Raw genomic sequence first — 24,091 nt, 5'->3', positions numbered from 1 at the left:
TATACTATATTTTCCTGCCATTCCTTTGTTAACAAGCTTCAAACCTACATCAAACAAGGTAATCTGTTAATAGTTTTTGAAAAGAATCCTCTTTTCCATTCCATCTTTGTGTGGTCTCGCTGTTCAACAAAGGAGGAATAAGTTTTTATAACAAAATCATTGAGTATGTTACTTGGACAAATATTTGTAAGGTGGTATTGCTCTCTTAATTTGTGAAATGTAATGGTGGGGGGAATATTTTATAAGTTGTATGCAATGTACATTTACTACTAACTCTTGGTCATCATACCTTCATTCCTTTTTACAACTGACATTATTTTTATATTTTGCTTCCATTTTCTTTTTTATACAGTGCTGTTTTCAGTCTAGCAACAAGCTAACTGTTTTAACAAACTTATTGATCTGAGAAATAAAAACTATATTAAGTGGTCAAGAAAGATGACCATTTGATTTCTCTTGGCAACTGCTGCTGGTCTAGGCACTGGAAAGTGGAATTCAGATTGGTCATCATCACCATCACCATTATCACCCAGATCAAGGAATTCTTCAATGCTTTCTTCATCAGCAATCAGGCAAAAATTGTGTAAAACACATGCCACAGAAATGACTGATGGGACCTCCTGCACATTTTCCATCTCGATGTACTTTAGCCTTCGTCACCTGCCCTTCAGTAACCCAAATGCTCTTTCAATCAGTTGGCATGTTCTGGTGTGCTTTTCATTATAACAGATCTGTGCCCTTGTTCAATGACCATTATCTCAGAATGGTAACAGCAACCAGAAAAAATTAATGATACTGTGATATAGCAATCATGGTTTGTGAGCTAAATTGCAAGTATTGTTTTTGAGTTGTGTATATTGTAACATAGCACCATATCTGTGTTAAAAGGAAAATGCCTTGTTATTCATTATTACCTATTGTAAATACAATAGCAATAAATATGCAATAAGGAATACTTTTATCAACAAAGACAACTAACACAAAATCCACTGGAATTATGTACTGGTAGATAAATGTGCACCTTTGAAGTGGATATGCTGAATCCCCAAGAAGACGGGTGTCACCTTGAAATAATTCATGCTCAGCTGACTGATACAGTGGCAAATTTCTGAACACCCTAGCATCGTGCACTGACCCAGGCCACCCCACACATATCTGTGAAACAGAGGGTGTGATCCCATGTCCCCTAAAATTAAGAGGTTATAGGTTTTAATACAGTACAGAAAACTGTCTATGTTAAGGACACTATCACTCAAGTCTATGATGATGCTTTGAAGAAACAAATGCATGAAACCTTTTTTATGTGATTCAACTTAGTGGTGTGTAGAAAAATTGAGACAACTCATGCTGATTTAACTGCTACTGTAAGCCATATTGACAGCTGATGAAATAGATGTTGGTTGTTAGAACAGTTGCAAAGTAGACTGGAAAAATTGTGGGCATTAATATCATTCATGACCACTACACCCAGATGGTTGTTAGTACTCCCTTATGCAAGCTATGAAGGTATGTGCAGCATCAATGGATTTCTGAAATGTTTTGGTCTGAAATAGCAAAACGATTTGGACCACTTTCTTCTGAACTAGGGTGTGGTTTGTGCACTCTGGTCACCAACAATTTTCATGATGTAAAATGTTTGAAAGAACTTTTTGTTGTGATTATTATTATTATTTATCATAGCCATACAGGCACCTTTGGACTTTGGCGGGCAGTGATCTTCTTGCCCGAAAAATTTATGCGATGCCTGAATACAAGAGTGTTGAAATCGGGATGCAAACACACTCAAACTGCATGAAAAACAAAAATGTTCACAATTACCACATCTAATGAAACTGCTATAATTCCAAAACTAGTTATATTCAAAGGTTACATAATCAATCAATCATACTCTATCAACAGTCTCGATCCAAGTAAAATCTAAAACTTATTAAAAGAAAAAATTCAGCTTGTACACCCATGCTATTTATCCCTTGACAAGAGCAATTTAGGATTTCGGGAGTCAATTATCTGAAACCCTTGTCTACCTGGTCAAATGATCACACAGAATTATCTAAAGCAGTTCCTGGGCACAATCTGGTATGAATTTGGGTACAGATCATGGCATCAGATTAGTAGCAAATTATAAAAAGAGAAATCAAAATATTCCACCTTCTGTGAAACAACAGCCTCCAATGTTAGAGTATCAACCAATGAACAAATTAGAGCAAAAATGATAAATAACTTATTAGAGTTTTTAATGTATTTAACTGTTATATTGAGTGAAGTCATCCACACAGCACAAAAACAGACATTTCTGGTAGCCATGAAATTAACTTGATACTACTATCCATGATAAATTTTTCATTGTAGTACTATAACTTTCATTATTCTATTAATTTACCTGAAGGATAATTGACAGGGTTCGTACGCTTTTTTGGACTAAAAATTCAAGGACTTTTCAAGGACTTTCAAGGACATATTTTCCATTTTTCAAGGACTCCACGCAATAATTTAATAATTTAATAAACGCACTGCAAAATCAAAGAATGTTGAGCTTCTCATAGTAGCGATTGTGCCGAGCTAACAGACAGGTAAAAGTCTTCTTGAGTTCATCCACAACATTTGCAATTTTGTCCTCAATGTCTTTGCGAGTCATCTCCTTTTCTTTTGCAGTTCTCCTCAAACTATTTGACTTTGTAATCCACACAAGTTTCCCAGTATCCTCTGCTTTCTGTGCAAACTCATCTGCTGATTTAACAAGACCGTCAACATCAGTTTCTAAACGCCTTCTTTTCTTTTTAAGCTCATCAAGTTCATTGACTGGCTCCTTTCGCTTCAGTTCTACACCCTCAGAGGTTTTCTTCCTCTTTTGTTCATCAAGATACGATGAATACTTCTGCCTAGGTCCTGCAGCTGACAAGAGCAGAGGTTTGTTGATTGAAACAGCTAGGACACCTCCCACAGATTGTTCATGGTCTTGTACCAGCCTTTGAGAAATGAAGGAGTGCTCTTGAAGGTTCTCAACCTCCAGTTGCTTATTGACTGAGAATCCTCTTTCGACACTGGCTTGGCCATGTGATAATATCAGTAGGTCTGCGACTACTTTCCACAATGATTGGTAGGATCGCTTCTGTCCCATGTGAAGATACAGAAAGGAATCAAGTCTGTCATTGTTAGGATCATAGTCTTTGAACTCTGACGGATAATAAGAGGGGACTTCCATAACAAATTGTCTAAATAGTTCCGAAAAGGAATCATAGTCACCTTCCAGAACTTTCTTGGCATTTTCAAGGGTAGTCAAAACTTTCTTGAATTTTGTGATGGAAACATCATGGTCACTCATCATGTTCTTCTTCTTCCTGGGCGACTCACCTCCTTCAATTCTGAAGATTCTAGGGAGCGTATAAATAAAAAACTTCCTTGGATCCTTGGATCCTAATGTTCCTTGGATCTAAGCAACTTACATTCCTTACAAGGGAATACTGAATTGGTGCTTTGGCAATCAGTTTGCAAACTACTTTCACAAGGAACTCCTTGCATTCCATCTGAAACTGAAGCACTGTTTTCTCTGAAACTGTGGACTTTGCAATCAACTCCTTGATCTTCTTGTCAGCTGGAAACCCCAGGTCAATCTTGGAATGAGAGGTATGAATGCTGGAGTCAGCAGGGTCAAGTTTTGTAAGCTTCAATGGGGTTTTGGCTTCTCTGATAACTTCTCATTAATCCCCCAAGCATGCTGTACAGGTCTGTAGCCAGGAAAGGAAGCATTGGTTTGTCAGTTTGATACAGTGTCAAAAAAGGTGTCACTTGCTTGGCTACTGATAGGAACAAAGCCACTTTTGCCGTCATAAAGGGATCTGCAACAAACTCTTGTACAGTTTGAAAGGATTTATTCTGTGGCTGTGGAACTTTCCCTGCCATTGCACTCTGAACATACTTGACAACACTGTCCCACATACTCTGTGTACGTTCTGCAACCAAGACATTCTCCAACCACCTGTGTTTGCAGAACTTCAAAGCAAACAGTGAGCTCCCTGTTACTTTGGTATAGTCCTCTCTCCTTGCCGGACTGTCCTGAAAAAGCCAATGAAGGTTAGAGAACGACCTGTCTAATTGCCATCCTGAGGCTACAGCACCATCCTTGAATGCTCCGTGAAGAATGTGTAAACCACAGCTGCCAATGTTCAACGTGTGACTATTATGTTCCTTTTTTACCTCATCAGTCAGCATACTGTAAAATTTCCAGTTAACGTTGGGTCCATCCATTGACAGCTAGTATGAGAGAAAACGTTTCTTGTAATATTGAAAAGGTAACAGATTACTTAATTCATTACTTGCATTATGCCCCAGACTTGGGTCATGGTCCACCCAGACACAAAATAAGCAAGTCATGGATGCATTGAAAATGTGACGATTTGCAATGAAAGAGGGTTGATTATTTAGACCTTAAAGGGCAGAAAACCAAGTAAGGTGTTTTATTTCTATTTAATACAATTCCCAGTGAAAATTTATCTCTTTTGGGAACATTGGCTAGATTGTGAACATAAAATATATCACATGCAATAAATTAGATTAAGTAATCAACAATCATCTTTCACCCTTCTACGGCAAAATAATAACAGACATTGAAAGATTTTCATGGCAATATTTTAATACAAAATAACGGCATTACAGAAAACATTTGCATCTTTTTCGTAAGTAACGGCGGTTTGCACCACACTACATGTATTTATGAAACCTATGAGGTAACGTCATCAGCGAAGAGATGACCATGTTTATCTTTCGTTTGTTATGTTTATTTAAATCACCCAAACATATCAAGAGTAGCATCCTACCTGATAAACTTTTTTGAGAGGAATTCCTTCTATGCCTGAACAAAAATGAGAAAGCATGTCGTCTGCTGTGCCATGACCCATAAACACTGAGGTATAATAGCAACTTTCAACCTTGTGTTTGTCCTGATTCCATGAACGAATGTGAATATCCATTTGCTTTGACTGGCACACACTATCAAGGCTCTCGTCAAACATTAGTACATAAACCTCTTCTTTTTTCACAATGTCCTTCACAAGTTGTTTGAAGTGTGGAGCGAGCCCAAAACAGATCAAGTATATACATTTCTTTTCTCCACATGAAAACTGACTCGCAATCCTACTGTCAGGAAACATTGCTTGAAACAATTTGCTCATACCTTCGCATGATTTATAGGAGTAATGAGACATTATCGCTTTCAATGCCCACAAAATTTCTGCCTTCAACGTCTCATCACTAGTGACACTTTTTTCCATCACCGATGAACCAGATGAACTCGCAGTGATAGACTTTGTGGGGTTAAGCTTATTGTGTTTGCCACTTTCAGGTGGAGCAGATTTTGAAATTACTTTGGCATCATCACTTGTAGTTGCTGGTCGTTGAGAAGAAATGCCAAAAAAATCTGGAACGCTTGCTTATGACCTTTTCTGGGATGTCAGTGTTTGATGTTTTTTTCCTTTCAAGTGACTTGTGAGTGCCAACTCTCCCATGCTCGAAATGTCAACATCCTTTGTGCACACGATGCATCGTGCCTTGTGTTTGTCACCCTTGACTTCTCATAGCCACTCTTTATACAGTGATTTCTGAAGCCACAAGTTGCTGAAAACACACTTGCCCATTGTTTTAAATCTTTCACTCATGAAACAACACACAAACAATCAACACCAACCCAAACAAGGAAGCACTTGAAGCACAGCTTTTCGCAGAAAGAGCGAATAGTACAAAACATGTCATTGGCCCTTAACATTCCAGACATGCAAACAATCATAGCGGAGTGGTATTAATCGTTTTTATTTGTTCTTTTACTATTACGTGTTGCTATGTTTCTGGCAGTAGCATATATTTTCATATAAGGCACTCTAGAATCTAAGTTGGATGAAATTAGCTACAAATTTCAAGGACTTTCTGGCACTGACTCCAATTTTCAAGGACTTTCAAGGCCTTGAATTTTTATTTTGAGATTCAAGGACTTTCAAGGCGCGTGAACCCGAATTGAATGACTTTTCAGTTGATTAAGATATGATTGCGGATGCTGGGAAGGCATCTTGCTTTGGATGTGGCAGCCATCAATAGCACCAACAACTCGTGGAAAACCATTCAAATGTTCAAAACCCTCTGCTACCTCTACAGCTTTAGCACCTTATTCAAAAGAGAAAAAGAGCGTAATCTCGACATACATTCATTTTAGATCATCTATGGTTTTTTCGTAGCATAAAAACCAATATTACAATGTTACCTCTTGGCCACTGACTAAGGTCTCTGGGAACATCCACAAGAGCTCTTCAAATAAGCATCAAATAATTTGTGTTGCGCAGCAAAAAGACTGAAATTGATTTACACAGCGAAAGAAAATCAAACTGTGGAATAAAGACAAAGACAAAAACAAGCCAAATTTTTCATTAGATTTATCGGATTTTTCTTGTGGCAAATTGGCGGCCAAACACCAATAATATGAAGCCAAACGGAAGCCAAATAATCTCTAAAAACAAACCTGAAAACAAGAATCATAAAATTATAATTTTCTCGCCCACCTGACTGATGTAAACAAACCAACACAGCAAAACCGAATATGCAAATAATTTACAACTACAAAAACATGGCTAAAACTAATACTACTAATCATTACGGTATGCACTGATCTTAATTATTCGAGTTTCTTTCAGGATATATCGGCATTCGGCTGATGAGGACTCAGGAGATAAAGGATAGTGTGCAAGCGAAAAGTTAATTTACAACATGTGATAATCCACGAAGCAAACTTCCTTACAAAGAGTTACACCGCACTGCACGCATTCAAAAGTACTTTCTATGGGGTGACCTTTGGGAGTTTTTGTACCCACCCACTTACACTGAACACATTGCCTTTTTGTTCCCAAAATTTTAGCAATAAAATGTTTCCCTGCATTCTCCTCCTCAGGTAAATATGCCTCGATCTTACAGCACTTTGATGATTGCGCAGCAGACACACTAGTTGAATATCCCCCGATCAACTGCTTAGCTAAGCCTGTCCTAAATTTCAATTGCCTAACCTTACCTGTCCCTTGGCTTAACCGATGGTAATTACAAAGAACAAAAGCATTACATATCAATACATCAATCAGAAACCAAAAAATATACCTATACTACTTATACGAAGAACGACTTACAGAATAATATTCGCGCAATTGATCGGCGTGGTCAACACCTCCCCATAGAGCTATTGTACAAATTAATTAAAACAGGCTGTTGGACTTCCCTATCAGCCCAGTTAACTTCCAGATCATCGGCTAGGGGGCTTACACTAGGTGCCATAACACTAACATCCCATTTGTCATGCTACTTGGTGAAACCAAAGTGGCCTTTCTGACGAACTAGCTCCTCCCCAACCTGCAATTTGTCCTTTGCACATGGTGGCAAGTCCTTACGATTACATTTCACTGTCCCGCAAGCGTAAGTATCATTAGCTTCTAAATGCTCTAATAGCTTAGTTGACGTGAAAAAATTATTGAAAAATACATGATGATTCCTATTCGTACAAGGGCTAACTAACTTAGTCACTACATCATAACATAACCATAAATACGCCAATGACCATCAACTTCTTCACTTGGGCCATCCACGTCTGCCATGTTCAAATTTGAACAGGTAATCGTTTAACTTCAACTACGTTGAAGTGCAAGTAGTAACAACTCATAAACAGTTAGATTAGGATAGGGTCAACTATGTGACTCACTGTATGCTTATTTGAGCCTTACTGCGTAAGACCAAGCAATATTTTCAAGCAAAATTCCAACAATAATCTTCCATTGTGACCTTGCTGGTGAGGCAAGCTATGCAATGACCTTGCGCATGCACTGTGCTCTCTCATGGGATCTCCCACTCTGGTAGTCACATGATAGAATCATCAGATGACCAATATAACACTGACTGAGGGAGACTACTGATACCCATAATTATGGTTATTCCAATAAATGCCTTTAGCTCTGCATGTGTAACTGGAACGAAATTAGCAAGGCACTCGTGTGAATTTGAAAGTTTATGGTGAGCGTAGCAGTTAGTTTCTACGACAATTAAATCCCATAAATTATTATTTACAAACTCTACAAAGTAATCTAAAGGATTAGGAATATCAGGTAAGTTAAAATTAAGGCCAGTCGCTGCTGTGAAGTCCGGGATGGTGAAGTTGCTGAGACGGTCAGTCCATCAAGCCTCTTCTTCGTCATCGGTACCTCCAGGTGCTGGGCCGCCATTGTCATCCTCTAAGCCTTCAAGATCTACATCACTATCATTACTGCTACATCTACCCTCAAATGCACCAAAAAAAATAGCCGCAAGTTCAGGTTTTCTCTCAGTGTTCTCAGCCATTGTCTCACGCAATTCGATTGCGTGCATGAGGAAAATTTTTTCAGAAATCCCCACCTTATGGGCCGTCTCATCAGCTGTCAAAAAATACGCAAAAGACTGCAAATGATTGGCTCATTACCCCTTTTTATCTCTATGACAACAAAATAACGAAATGCCTCGAGGGAGAGTAGGGAGAGGACCTAGTCCCCACATGCTTTTTTCAGGCGGTTACGGGTGGCACAGGAAATTGGAGAGGTTTTTTGCATGGGCGGTTACGGACGGCACAGGAGTCAATGGGTTAAGTACTTAAAATTTTCAATTTACACGATAAATAAATTTAACTCAGATGAGAGCTATAATTTCTTAACTTCACAATACCGTGTTGTTTTTCACTGAGGTAAGTTTCTTCTGGCTCATGTTCTTCAGCTGCAGGGAACCCCTCTTCATGTAACTTGTCATAAACAATTTTTCTGCTGTCACTTCTCAGCTTGTAAAGAGGTAGTTCATCAGGTTTCTCATAACACTGCTCCCAGGCACTTTCTAAGCTGCTTTTTTTAAATTGAATTTGACCTGAAATGACAGACACTTGGACCCTCTCTGCGATGCGTGGCTTCATTGGGACCATCATAAGACTTAACTGAACCATCATCTCTCCAATGCCACCACACTCCTGGTCCTGGGAAGAGGAAATTACTGACTTGCTCCAGGTGAGCCTGCCACAATATTGGCTTCTTTGTTAGGAGTTCTTTACTAACTGTTGTGTTGGCGCTGTGTGGTAACCTCTTTGCTAACTTGGAAATTTTACATTCCTGTGTTATAACTGTGTTTTCTTTGACAGTGCAGTCTTCCCCCTGAATGTGCAGAAATGCATTTGGTACCAGATCTTCTGCATGCTTACTCCATGTCTTTCTTGTTATGTCAACGATTCAGTCGAAAAATCTTTCAAACAGCTCTGCATTAATGGAGGAAAGGGACACAAGCCCATAGATGACAGCAGCATGATGCACAGCACTGTGGTAGTAGATTCCATACAGTTTGCACTGGGTCATGGTCTTGGATGGAGTTAGAACTGCCCTCATTGCCAGTGCATGTTTAAATGCAAGGTTTGCCAGTCACAAGATTTGTTATGGGTTTCTGCTTTCTTCTTTCCCATCATTTCAGCCAATGCTGTCAGTAATTTGATCACTCCTCCATCTGCTTTCCCAGCTAAAAGGATGGTTACTTGCAATAGAGTTCGATAATAGTCTGTGTAGTAGAATTTGTCTCTTCTTAAAGCAATGGAGAGTGTCTCCTTCAGTGTCATAAGAGTGTCAACATCTGTGATGTGATGAGAGAGTTCTTCTAATACATGTGCAATGTGGTTTAAACAACAGTGCAATGGTTCAAAGAATAGAACTTCGTACTGGTCTAGATTTAGTTCTTCTAAAAATAACTGCGTATCTCTGTACAGCAGTGCAGGAACTCTGGTTGTTCCCCTGAGCAATTCTGCAAGTCTTTCTTGTAACTGTGGCTTTGAGCCACTGCCGTCTTCATCTCTTGCTCTGAGTTCTCCTCTTAGGTGCTCCACTTTTAAGTTTTTGAATGCGTGAAGTCCTCCTTTTTTCCTTCAGGACCACCACGAACTAGCTTGTATTTTTGGTGAGACATGTACTCAAAGTCAAATGAATGTTGTATGTCTCCACCAACACAACCTCGATGACCACCTTTCTGAGTCCTGTCCTCAAACTCAACACTAGGATTATCTCCATTCATGAACCTCATTTTATCCTTGATGGTGACATCTTCAATCTGAACTGCTTTTGACAGACCTCTTTGGTATTCTTGTCTTGTAGGTACGAAGAGTACCTGGTCAGCATCAGAACTGCCACACAACCCCATCATGTACAGGTGAGGCTGTTCTATCTCTGCTTGCACATCAACTCTTTTTGATGCATTATTCTTGGCCACATATTCTTCATTTGTTAGGTGGACAGCAGGATCATACATTCTACACAGTAAGGATAACAACAGACCATTGCTACCAATTCCAGTATCATCATGCCACAACAACCAGTGCCATGTTCTCTCTGCCTCTCAACTGTGTGTGCAACTTATCAGGCTCCCCACTTGTGTTTACGTCATTAAGGAAGACAAGTCTTTCCTTAAGCTGTTTGGATCAATATCAGCATGTGGGCAAATGACCTTATATAAAAATAACTATATCAAATTATCAAAATCGCCTTATGTAACTCATGACTCAAAAATAGGCTTATGTAATTTTATTCTTAACTCGGCCGAATTCACATCTGTAAATTGGCCAATTTGACAACCTGAAATTGGCCAAATTAAATGCCTTCAGTCAGCCTAATTAACATCTTTAAATCGAAAGAATTAAAAAAAACTTAAATTGGCCGAATTAAAAACCTTAAATTGGCCGAATTAAAATCCTTAAATTGGGTGAATAAACATCTGTATATCGGCCAAATTAACAAACTTCAATCGGCCAAATTAACATCTTCAATTGACCCAGCACAATAATTCTTTATTACTTTCATTAAGGTCATGCTTCTTATACTTTTAAGTTTTTTTTCTCACTCCAGTAGACTGTGATGATTTCTTTTAATGTCGCCATTGCCACATCAACAATCACTAATTTTGACAAACATTAACAAGCCTCATGCAATGTTTAATTTTTTGCTTGTGCTCTTATAGATACTTGACTAAAGCGTTGAGTGATTACTTTGAAAAGTTAACACGAATTTTTTTAAACCCAAAGTTCCTAATAATGCAATTATTGTTTGTTTACAACAAATGGCAGTTTTTATCCACTTGGTGAAAGAGAAACCAATCATTTTTTTTAACCTGACATCAATTGAAACAAATTCGTTAAAGAAAAAAGTTAACACATAATCTGAAAGATTTTTTATGCCAATATTTTTCATGAACCAATGTTTCTCACTTACTTCAGTGAGCATCAACTACTGTAATGAAAAACAATACTATGAAAGTGGAAATACACACAATATTTGTCATCATTACTTAGAGCGGTTTTCAGTTGAGTGTCGTAACACCAAAACCAACCCAATAACATGGCATTTAGACTATTTTGCCAATCCTAAACCGTAGTAAAAGCAAAACCATTGTAGTTGCCTTAGTACTTTCTACAATCAATTGAAAACCGATCTATTACACGGAATTAATTTTTGTTTCATGTAAGTATGAAAACAGTATTGGCCTTGATATTTTCCAGTAGGTCATTTTTTCGTGTTCAGATCCAAACTGAATGTGATGAATAAAAGCGTATTAAAATAAGAAAAACATAATAGCCCATTTCCAAGGTGAGCTTTGCCTCTCTTTCAAACATAGTCTTTGTGTTAAACTCTTCATCTGAAAATGTGCTTCTTTTTCATGCAATTCAAACTCATTTTTATATCAATAGTTTTGCACAAGGACTCGATCCTCTTGAAACAGGGGGGAAGGCAACTCAGAAATGGTCTACTGACAGTCCTTGTTTATATTTCTTGTCCTCCTATTCAAATCTTAATTAAAAGCGATGAATAAAAGCTTATTAAAGGAGTTGCATCACAGTATTGTGAGTGAAGTGGTGGAAAAATTTTAATTGCCAATTAAATATTGGAAACCTCAAAATATAAATTTTGTTACAAAGAAAAATGCCAAACCGGTGATACAAAAATCAAAAAAGGAACAAGGATAGTTAAGGATGCATTACAAATGATGAATTATTTTTTTCATGATACAGAAACCGTGACAGAACTCCTTTAAGAAAGAAAATAGTGGAACCTAAAAAAAGTTCAGGCTCAAGAATTTCCATTTTGACTGTGACTTCGCACACGCTGGAGGCAGTGACCTTCATTGTGTGCTTGGTTAGTATTCCTTCTGCGTTCTACTGCACACACAAAGTAGACTTGTTTCTTCCCATCTCCTGTTCTGATAATGAAGCTGTGGAGGAAAAGAAATCAATAGGTGAGTTTCAAATAAGTATTTTTTTGTAGGTGTGCACACACCTTAACATGCCAGTTGTTTGCTTGTTACTATTGTAAAACAAGACTTTTTTGGCTGCTCGCATTACTTTGTTATCAAAACATCACCAGATATTGCAAAAACTGGAAACTATTCAGTGGCAATCTATTGACTTGCACTTATATTGGCCACATTTACTACCATCAAAGGGATACTGTCCTGGTTTGGTTTTGTTTTGTTTACCTTTTTGGTAAAATGTTGCTAAAATCATGACTAAGTACTTTTGCCAGTACAGGAAATACTCTTTAGCACGAAAAAGTAATTACCTCATAAATTGCTTAAATTTAATTAGTTTTTAGGCATAATGAGCCCAATAAAAAGTCACCTCACATCCATGTGGACTAGATGGACTCCCTGGCTGCACCCTAAGGAAACGTCCTTGTCTTACAGCAGCACCACGCCGCTCCCTGCCAAATTTAGAAAATGGTGGTGAACACGGCAGACCATGAGTGAGAGGCATAGGAACATCCAACTGAAATAGGGCCACCTCTCTAGAACATTTGACGTTAATGTCAAGCATTACGTGCCAAGATAAATGTTTACAACGTTTTCTAAAAAAAGTGTTTGTTGTCATACTGTTATACTCAGTAGTCTCAGTTAAACGCCAGACTATTTATTTTAATTTTTATTTTTTCTAAAAAAAGGCTTGTTACTGAGAAAATATTACTGTTTCTCTGTAAATGTTTCAAAACTGAATATGTCTCACCTTTTTAGCAACTTCCCATAGAATTTACTTGTTCTCTTCCTGCAAAAGAGCAATGTGGCACAGTTGATCTTCTTTGATGTGTTCCTGCTGTTCGCCTCATCTAATGGTCTTGTTGCACCCTTTTACTGTGCACCGGGTCACCAGTTGTGAACAAAGGAGCGAGTGTGACAGGATAAGGTGAAAGCCATCTATGTTTGAATTTCAATAAAAGTGCCCTTAGGAAAGGCTGAAAGTTCTCTCTGACATAAACAGACCATTCTACATTTAAGAGAGATAATATTACCAAAAAAATCATTTTCACACAAAAGCATCACAAAATTAGGGTGCAAAGAAAGATACTGTTTGCCACTAAATTTTGCTGTTTCTAATTTTAGTGATTTTGCGGTTTTTTCCACAATCTGGAAAAAAAATTCCCACCAAAATTATTTCCAAAAAAATTTACTCCTCTGGCTAAAATATACATATACAGGAGCCCATCACTAGGAGTGTGCAACTACTCCATATTCTTGTCGCGGTGTTTTCGCAGACTGATCTATTTTTAGTTTCCAATCGCAAATATTAGTTCCTGAAAAAAACAAAGACTTGTCGATTGGCAAAAAAAACTTAGAGCCACACAATATGCATCATTGGAGACCCAGCAGCTGCTAGTTGGGGCGATGCAATATATTCAGTCAAGGGATAGTTTTGGGCAAAAATTTTCTCCAAGAGTGGGAGAGCCCCTGGGAACTTACTCTCACCAAAGCAATTGCAGAAGTGTTTGTAACCCTTCCCACTGATTGGCCAATATCTTTGCAGTGTATTTTAACTGTGTGGAACCAAGCGGAGAAAAAAAATCTAGTAATCGTCGTTTCTCTCCTCGTAAGCCTGGTGAAAGACCGAGTCAGCCTGTTGTTGTCTCTGGGCATAAGCACTACATCGCTAAACAACGAAATGTCACAAGCGGATAAAAGAAAAGTTGAAAGTGGACAATTTTCAATCATTTATGGATCACCAGAGTCGTGGTTAGGCAACACACGATGGCGGAAAATGCTCACAAGTGAGACCTACAAAAATTCAGTTTGGGTCGTTGCTGTTGATGAAGCAAACGTTATTTGCCACTGGTAAGTTCTGTACATTTTGTCTTTAATCGCCACCAAAGATTGTGAAGAATTATGAAAATCAACCATGAAAATTATGTATTTTTTTCAAAAGGATTTTCATGATTGAACAACACCTGCAAAAACATCAACAATGACAACAACTTTATTTGCACTCCTACCTTTTTAAATTGATGCACAATTAAAGGTCAAAAGAACCAAAATCTAGACATTTTTTCTTAAGGCATTTTAAAGCAATGAAATGTTAAGCAAAACATTTAACAGGAAACTTATGCTGAAATTTTTCTTTTTGAGCCATGAAAAGGAGTAAAAAAGTTAAAATTATGAAGATAGCCGATGGTTTCATGAAGACGTTTCCAAAATGGCCACGCAGTTTAACGGAAGGAATGGAGCTGAGACTCTGCTTTGTGACGTCACTGTTGCCTTGAACATTTCTGCGTTTCTGAGTCAGTGAGTAGTTCGTGGGGAAAGGATCTGAATACAAACCAAATTTTGCTTGGGAAATGGCTCGAAGAGTATGCTGTAAACATTGCACCATATCAATTTGAACCCATGGCGTCTGAATCAGATGGTGAGAGTTCCACTGACTCATCCGACAACAATACTTGTGATGCGATCGAAGAGCAAATTGGTCAAGTTGACTGGTGAGAGTTTGTTTGTTCATTGCAGTGTACGGCCACTTAATATTTTCACTGTTCACCTTGTTATTCCGGCATTTATATAAAGCGAGGCTTCATCAATCAATCAATGAGGCTACATGAACTAAATGAGCTCAATTGCAAACAAAGAGGATTTCAAATAAGTTTAAGTGGCTTAAGTTTTGATCTACATTTCAGCTTATTCAGAGATAATTTCGACTGTTGAGTTTGGTTTTACAATTGTCCTATTTTTTTAACTCAGTGCCTGCATATTTTGATTCTATGATTTTGTTGACATGGTCAGGAGAATTGTAGGTACAGTGCATCTACATGTACTTGTCAAATAAAGTCCAGTGAATGTCAGAGTACGTGTAATAACATTTTGTGGGGGTCTTTCTTGTCAAATCCAAGAGTAGTATCATAAATCAATAATACTTTGACACTATTTTGGGAGTTAAACTATATTTTATCACAAAGCTCTTGCAGTTTTGTAGTCTGTTTCTCATACTGGAGGACAAATATATATACTAGACAGCAAATAGCATGGTGTGAGCATATTAGATCACAGTATTTTCAATGTTTATTACTTTAAACAGGCGCATTTGTGGAAACTGTACTCCCATGCAGACTGGGCAGGAGAGTGTTTGTTGTCGAGAAAACTCAAAGTCCTGTGATAAGATACCACCTGCCATGTCGTGCATAAGAGATAATGAAAATTTTACTGCCATTTGCACAAATCCAGCTGTCATTGAGACAGCATTTAATCAATACTTAGAAAATGAACGTCCTATCAACGATGAACCACTAAATGAGTATGTATACATGTAACTTCTATGATGGTTTTATTTTGAAAATGATCTTGAACAAGAAGTGCGTTTGCAGTGTTTGGGAACTGCACTCCTAAGTGGTGCAATTGTCCCTTATTTACTAAGTACAGTCTATAGCCCAGCTGGGAATGTTTTTTGAGTTCTTTAAATTTCAGTAATGTGGGGTACCCAAAAAATATATCTAAATGGGTATCGGTGTATTTAGTACTAGTATTAGAGGGTCATGTATCAAGATTATGTGCATTTTGGTCCCTATATGGGTTCATATTTCAGTTTGTGGGCTGGTGCACCCCTGCCAAAAATATGGTTACACCCCTTCTTTTTAAAGTTATGACATGATATGCACTTAGGACAATATAGACCCTTTCCTATGACTTGTTTACAATACTTTAAATGATTATTTCTGGCAACTCAACTTGTTTTACTGTATGAAAGGAAAACATTTACTTTTGTATTGATGAGTAATCATCCTCATCAAAAATTTCCCCTTTATTTATAATTTTTTTTGTGCTGAGTCTCACGTGGGGCTTGGAAAAAAGTGTTGTCTGGTTGTCCTCAACAAGTAGATTTTCCTGCCGGGCAAGTAACTTTTCAGTCTTACTTCCCCAATGGGCAAGGGTCCAGGCAAGTTGTTTGCAAACTAAGTGAAACTAGACGCTTGCTGCGTGTACCCAGACAGTTGTTATACTGAGAAGCACCAGCTATATTGCAATTGAGCTAAATGTTCTGCATTTGAAGTCGTACGAAATACAATTGAATCGATGTGCTCAAGCTATTCTGCCTTTGATTGTGTTTCTTAGAGTCAATTAATAGCTTGATACTAGTTTGCAGGTCTTTAGGGCGTGAAATGAGTCAAAGTCTTTATATCAACTAATAGACATTTCAGTCTATTTTCCTTAATCTTTGTTGTTGTTGTCGTTGTTCTTGTTTTTTGCGTTTCCCAAGCAAGAGGGACATTTTGAATTTCAGAGTTTTGGCGTTGCGTGACATTGAGCTACAAATGCGTTTGTTGAAAAGGTAAAGTGTGCGTACGACCCAATGGCCCATCAGGCCGGAGGTTATCCTGGTTTCTGTAGCATGACGTGACTAGGAGTATTTCTACTTCCCCCTGGATGGGATGCTAGTCCATCGCAGGGTTACCCCCAGCATTAAGTTCGCCAGTACCCATTTATACACCTGGATGGAGAGAGGCACTGTGAGAGTAAAGTGTCTTGCCCAAGAACACAACACAATGTCCCCGGCCAGGGCTCGAACCCTGGACCGCTCGATTTGGAGATGAGCGCACTAACCATGAGGCCACCGTGCCTCCCTGTTTTTTTCTTTGTTTGCCGAAAAACATGTACTTATCTCGTGATTTTTAGCCCATTCAGAAGTTAAAAGTATTAGGAAAAGTGCTTATGTAAATGCTTGTTCACTCAATACAGACAATCAGTCGCCTAGATAGCCAAAGTAAGTTCCAGATGTTTACACTATTTTTCGGCCGCAATGTTTGTTAGTAGTGTAGCACGCTCTTAGGGCAGTAGCCAATCAGCGTTCAGCAAAAAATGACGTGGCATTCTCTCAACCAATCAGATTGCAGCATTTGTTGACGAATAAAAAAGTGGGCGTGGTTTGAAAAAATTGATGACGTCACACGTCAAATGTCCAAATAAGGGTCGTCAGCTGCTCACGCGCGTCAAGGTCAAAGGTCAGGGGTAGCCGTAGTCGTCAGCTGCTCGTGCGTGGTCAAAGGTCAGGGGTAGCTGTAGTCGTCAGCTGCTCGCACACGGTCAAAGGTCACGGGTTGCTGTAGTCTCAGCTGCTTGCGCACGCGTCAAGGATTTTTGAGGAGTGTGTAGCGCGTAAAAGGTCTCAATTGACACGATTTAAATGTGAATAAGTTTTTAATTATAAAAGCAACAAATGTGTTTACATTTGAGAAACGTCGGATCTAATGTGAATAAATTTTGTTATAAAAGTAACAAATGTTTTACATTTGAGAAACATCGGGTCTAATGTGAATAAATTTTGTTATAAAAGTAACAAAATGGTTTTATACATTTGAGAAACGTCGGATCTAATGTGAATAAACGTTTTTTAATTATAAAGTAACAAATGGTTTTGTACATTCGAGAAATGCCGGATCTAATGTGAATAAATGTTTTGTAATTACAAAGTAACAAATGTTTTCACGTTTGAGAAACGTCGGATCATTATCTGTTGATCAAAATGTGAATAAATTTTGTTTTTTACTATTGATCAGTTCCTGGTGGAGCTACAACAGCTCCATCAGGGTCTCCATGTTGTCCATGTTGGCATCGTCTAATTCAGTCAGTCAGTTCCACTGGTAACCGTAAGGGTAGGTCCGTACTGTTTGGTGCGGGGTCCCACTCGGACCTGTTTGCTGGCGGGATCACGAGTGAAGAAGTAGGGGTTGACGACAGGAATGTTCCTTCGTTGGTCGAGCGGATTGGTCAACTCTTCCAGTAGGTTTTCTCTTATGACGTCATAGTTGAGTTGTTGGGAGCCGCGCACATTGAGAGTGAATCCTCGCACTTTGCAGCAGACTTTGCCGAGTTTGGTCTTGTAGCCGTAATTTTTGGCTCCGGCCGAAGTGAAGTCAACGATGTAATCGTCAGCGTCCAGCTTGTTGGTCATGTCGCCCAGGTAGTCGTCTAGGGGAATGTCAGCTTGACCGGGTTTGTGGGAGTAGACGATGGAATCGGTGTCGCAGTACAGCACTTGTTGCTTCAGTTGGTCAAGATACGAATAGAGCTTGAGACGGGCCCAGCAGGTGGTGAAGGCGGCCACGAAGATGTTGACGTGCCCATTATCGATTTGGTTCTCGTGCAGGTCTAGGTAATCTATTTCGAGCACGTCGTCGGAGCAGATCCAGATGGCTCGGATGTCGTGAAAGCTGTTGGATACCAAACCGAAGAGTTCAGCTGGCAATGTGGCAGTTTCCGTGTGTTTCTTGTGGAGGTTTTCTCCGAACTTGCCCCAGAAGAAGTTGAGCGTGAGTTTGGCCATGGCTTTCCGGCCGGGATTTTTCTGGATCATGGTGGTGTCGAGGGAGATACCTTCTTGTTCTTTGTATTGGCGTATGTAGAGTAATTTGTCATCTGGGGTGAGGCAACAGCTGGGGTACCCAGCGGATTCTTGTTTGATTTTTAGCCAGGTGTTGACATAGTCGGCAAAGAGACTCTTGCGTCTTTGCTTTGGGGGAAAATGCCACACCTCATGAATGTGCAGGATGATGTACCCCTGTCAAACAGTTTCTTGAATTTTAGGCGTGTACCAAGTTCCACACAAGGCGCATTGAGTCTCCGTGTGCGAGCACCGCCACAATTTGTCCCGCTGAGGAAGTGGCATTTGGTCTTGGACGCAGGAGCGGCACAGAGGAAAGGTGAGTTTACCGGCCTGGCGATGCAGTAGCACAGGATGGTAAAGGTGTGGAGGTGGAAGGATGTCAATGTAGGCCATGCCGAAGTAGTGGTGGATGTCTTGGTCGGTGGGGTTGGTGAGGATCTCGGGATGTCCAACGGAGTATTCGCAAGTCTTGTTGACCCACGGGTACAGGGAAGTCACGTCCACGTATTTGATTTGTTTGGCCTGGCTCTGGTTGACGGAGTGGTGAGGACGCACGGCAGTGGTTCTGCCACCAAAGAAGGCATTACGCGGTTCTAGGGGGTCCACTTTCTGGTAGGTGGCCAAGAATCATTGGAGGGCCTCTTTGGTCTTGACCTGCCGATCTCAATCGCACTCCCACATGATCTTGAGATGGTGGCTGTGCTGCTTCAGAAGGGCCTGTTTCTTTAGCGTGTGCTCGTAGACTTCTTCTAGGGTGCGATCGGTGTGGCAGATGGGATATCTGTCCCGTTGGCAGGGGAAACAGCGAGGACACCCGTGCCAGAGACAGCCGTGGAATTGGTACACGGTGTTGTGTACATCCAGGCCATCTACCAGGACATTTGCCACTCGTTGCTCACCCCCATTGTCAGCATGCTTGATGTGGTCTGCACGAGGCTTGTCGTTGTTGGGGCTGTGACGACGAAGGTGTTCCTGCCATGCTAGCCAATTGAAGGCCTTGGCGGACTGGTTGGACTGAGCCCCGTGCCAGCCGCCAGGAGGTTCGGAGGCGATGGTGTCGGGAGTGAGTAGTTTCTTGCACCAGAACCGGTGGCACAAAGAGGCGACCATGTAGCATTTTTCCATGGGGTTAAAGCTGGCCTTTTGCTTGAACTGCTGTTGGAATTTCTGGCAGCCTGCTTTGAGGAGCTTCACGTCGCTGATGCAGTAAGCCTCCATGTCCCTTTTCAGATGGAAGGTTTAGTTATTGTGGACCTTGTTGGCATACCAGCGCTCGAATTCGAATTTTTTCTTGGCAGACATACCGTCTCGATTGTAGCTGGAGGTTGGTGGCATGGGTCCCCGGTACTCTTGGTTTTCTAGGGTGTTGAAGAGACGAGGGAAAAAACCCTTGGTCAATTCTTGGATGCCGAAGGTGGCGGGAAAGTTGGCCAGTGGCATGGGAAGAAAGCAGAGCGGGTCCTTGAAGGTCAGGCGGTCCGTCTTGAAGGAGAGGATTTTGGTACCAATGGTGATTTGGTTGGTGACTTCTCGGTGATGATGGTAACAGTAGTCAAGGAGAAACATGCCGTTGTAGCCCTTGGCGTTGTGGAAGATGACGATGACGTCCTGATCGTCACAGTCTTGGTCCATGCCTATTGCCTCTAGCCAGTAGAAGAATTGGGTGGTGCAGTCGGGTCTGTAAAAGGACACTTCCTCGTCGTCTTCGTCCATCTCGGCACAGAGGAGGATGGGCGATTGCACTCCCTCCTGGTCCACGGTGGCTTCATAATCGGCGTAGACCTGGAGAGGATCTCTGTTTACCACCACACGACGATCGGGATCACGCGCTGAGGGTTCACTAAAGGGACGGCTGTTGACCTGGTCACGATTGACCCTCTTGGTTTTGGATTGGTCTTCTTCGGGGATGCATTGGATGAAGCATTTGTGACTGGACAGCATGACCTGTTTGCCGCAAATGCGGCACTCGCCCTTTCCGCACACATGTTGTGGGGCACGATGATTGCCACCGTGACGCACTTTATCGCCTAGTTGGTAGACATGACAACAGTCTGGGCACTTTTTGTGGGTGTTGCAGATGGATTTGATTTTTGAGTCCCGTAGTAGCAGGTGGGAGACTAAGCATTGAAGAAGTCACGATGGCAGAGGGTGCATAGTTTAGAAGGACACGGAAAGTTGTTGGTCTTTTTAGCTTCGATGTAATCAGGAGAGTCCTTTCTTTTGCAGGCGGGGCACCATTTGCCTTTACACGGATGATTTTTAATGTCATCGTGGTTGTAGCTGCAGTTGCGTTCATGGCAAAAGTATGATTTGCTGAAGAACCCGCCGAAGGAATTGCAGCCGTCGTAGAGGCCGTCCTCCTTGATGAGAAGAATGCACTTGTCCGAGTCTACGGGTTCCGTGTAAATGATCATGTGCGGCGGGTCGATGGACAGGACCTTGATCTGGTACCCGGGTAGCGCCACCTGGAACATGTCAAGTTCTTTTAGGCTGCAAGGTCCTTCGGGGACGTTAGCCAAGCGGTGGAGTTCCTTGACCAATCGCTCTTGGACAGGGCATCCCTGTTCGAGATTGTGATAATCGTGATCTCGAGCATTGCTGTTGGTGTCGGCCAAGGCTTTCATGGTGACAATGGCGTGCGCGTAGCAGAGTTGGTCTTTGTTTTTTATGGTCACGCATGACCGTTTGAGGATGCCCCGGACGGCGGCTTTGCTGGGTCGGTATTGCTTGCCATGACCACTACCAGGACCGGGAGTCTGGATGAAGGTGGTCTCCACGGTGAAGGTGTCGTCTGGGGTGAAGTCCTGGTTGGAGTTCAGTTTGGCCGCAAGAGACTGGAGATAAGTGTCCAGTCTTTGGCTGCCTTCTTGGAATTCGAGCACGCTGAAGGTGGCGGATTGGAAGGCGTGCGTGAAGGCACTGGACTCCATGGTGATATGCACGGTGGAGTGGGGAGTCAGGCTGGGATCCTGGTCGATTTGTCGCTGGATGCATCGTTGCAGGGCACTGGTCAGTTCTTGGCCCAGGTTGTCCCTGGCAGTCACATCTCGGTGTTGTTTCAGAGTGGCTTCGTATCTACGTTTGTTCACCACATGTCTCCAGTTGCGTGGGGCGCCTAGAGGTCACAGTTCAAAGTCTAGGAGATGGGTGTTGGCGCTGCCGCCATATTGCGTGTCGTCATCGTCCGAGAAGGCTTGCTTGTGTGATCTTTTACTGTTTTCGTTTAAGATCTGGTCAATGGGCGGATCGAAGATCCAGTCGTCGTCGTTGTCGTCGCGGTCTTGGTCCAGAGAACGAGTGTGATGTGGAACGTCGAGTCTGGGCGTGGGCACTGGGGAGAGTGACCAACTTCGTCTTGGAGTCTGCAGACATGAGGACACACTGATTGAGGACGCGTACAATGCTTTTTTTTAATGAGGTCAAGCACAAATGTTTTTTATTGGCTAATAACACATCCAATAATACAAGCATACTTCTCTCATCATATACATTGTCCATGGCATGACCTAAATTGACCCTAACCATACTTTCTTTTTCTTGTTATGACAGTTGACATAACAACCGTGGACAGTAGTGTGATGGGGAATGAATGGTCCGTAAAACGCTATACATTGGGGTCTATTACATTTAAACCATTTTACTTCTATGTGACCGTGTCCCCATTCTCTTTTCAGATTAGTGTAATATAAAATGTCTCTAAGAATCTTGCAATACAGTCTGTTCCCTCTTCGGTCAATGATATGTTGCCAGGTAGCCAACGAAAGCACATAACACTATTTCTCGGGGTAGTCTATCCCAGTGACTCTGAAAGAGATTTATTATATCTGTAATATCTGTATAAGTTGTATTTAGCACTGCGTAAACCGATGGGGTAGAGGAACGACTTTACAAAGGGGGCGCATTCCATAGCAGCTTCGTAAGTGTTGACTATATACGTTTTTTGAGGTTTATCGTCAATGTAACATCCATATATATTTTCAAATATTGAAATTGTTCCTTCTTTCCTCGACAGCAGGGGAAACCACATCGACATACAACATTCTTAATGTGTCCTATGCCCCATTCTTCCTTCAGTTTTGCATAGTCTAGGATTTCTTGGTGAAGACTGCGTAACAGTTCATTATTTCTGCGGATGAGTTTGGGTTGTCAGGTAGCCAAGGAAAGCATGTAATCCTGTATTTCGGGTGGTAAGCCATCCCAGTGACTCTGTAAGAACCAATCACACATCAGCAGAGAACAAGAACAATTTTTTCTCGTCTACATTATTCAAGGCATCTTTAATGCTGCACCCTAAATACAGTTTCTTTAGTTCATTATGGCGACTGACATAATGACCGTAGATATCCATGTGATTGGGCATAAATCGCCTGTATAACAATTTACAAACGGTTAGATAACATTTTCGCTTTTTTATTTCTACGTGACCGTATCCCCAGGCTGTCTTTAATCTTGCATAATCCACAATTTCTTCATGAAGCCTGCCCAATAGTTCCTTCCTTTTCCGATCAATAATGTGTTGCCGCACGGCTAGCAAAATCACAGAACACTGTATTTCTGTGGGTAGCCAATCCCAGTGACTCTTTTCAGTCTAGAAATAGTAAAGTGGACTTAGCGTTGTCAATTCTCTACCCTAAAAAAAAATTCTCTCTCGATCTCACTTTCGCATCTGTCAATGAGATTCTTGGATTTTCAGGTGGCAACCAATCCCAGCAACTCTATCAAATGAATTGTATTGACAGAAATAAATTGAAGTATTTAACTCGCGAAACTTGCCTGGTTTTGGTCTAAACGACCACTGTTCATATTTTCTCGTTTCTGCATTGACTATTTCACGCTCCCTTTTCTCCTCGAAGGCGAGTTGCGACTCAGCGAGTGACATAATGTAGGCTTGGATTTCGGGTGGCAACCAATCCCAGCAACTCTATGAAAAGAAAGGTGATGAACAAGGCATGACAAAAGGTGTCGTACGAATCTCAAGTCCAAAACAAATGTCTAGTGGGGGTGTGACCAGACTCAGTCCAAAATGGCCATGAGTGCACTTAGCATGCACAACGAGTGACAGAGTGGGCAGTACAACTTCTCAGCCATCATAGCTTTGTTCAATTGATCACCGACTGCCTTGGTGAAGCAATTGTAATGAACAAAGTAACGGCAACACTTGGTTCAAGTGGGAATCTCAATACTAAGGATGACTTGGGCGCATAGGGTGCACGTTAAACTGTCCATTTTTTTTAGATACTCACTGCTTCGTATAGGTCCATAGGGTGATTCATCTCATCGTCGGTCAGCTCAGCCATGATCAGCGCTCGTGGCAAGTGTACCATTTTTTGTCAGGCCGCTCCTTTAGTAATACGTGTGCATCAGCGGCTCGGGTGGCGTCAGCAGCTCGCGCACGGACAA

General features: G+C 41.0%; 2 pseudogenes; both read right to left on the bottom strand.

The window, feature by feature from the left end:
- Window positions 1-1,717: 1,717 nt before the first annotated feature.
- Window positions 1,718-6,026, bottom strand: LOC145499838 (uncharacterized; annotated as a pseudogene).
- Window positions 6,027-19,930: 13,904 nt separating this feature from the next.
- Window positions 19,931-22,203, bottom strand: LOC145500993 (uncharacterized; annotated as a pseudogene).
- Window positions 22,204-24,091: the final 1,888 nt, after the last annotated feature.

Source organism: Orbicella franksi, chromosome 10 (assembly GCF_964199315.1).
Source record: "Orbicella franksi chromosome 10, jaOrbFran1.1, whole genome shotgun sequence".
In the NCBI taxonomy this organism is placed as follows: domain Eukaryota; kingdom Metazoa; phylum Cnidaria; class Anthozoa; order Scleractinia; family Merulinidae; genus Orbicella; species Orbicella franksi.
This window is presented reverse-complemented; position numbering and strand designations above follow the sequence as displayed.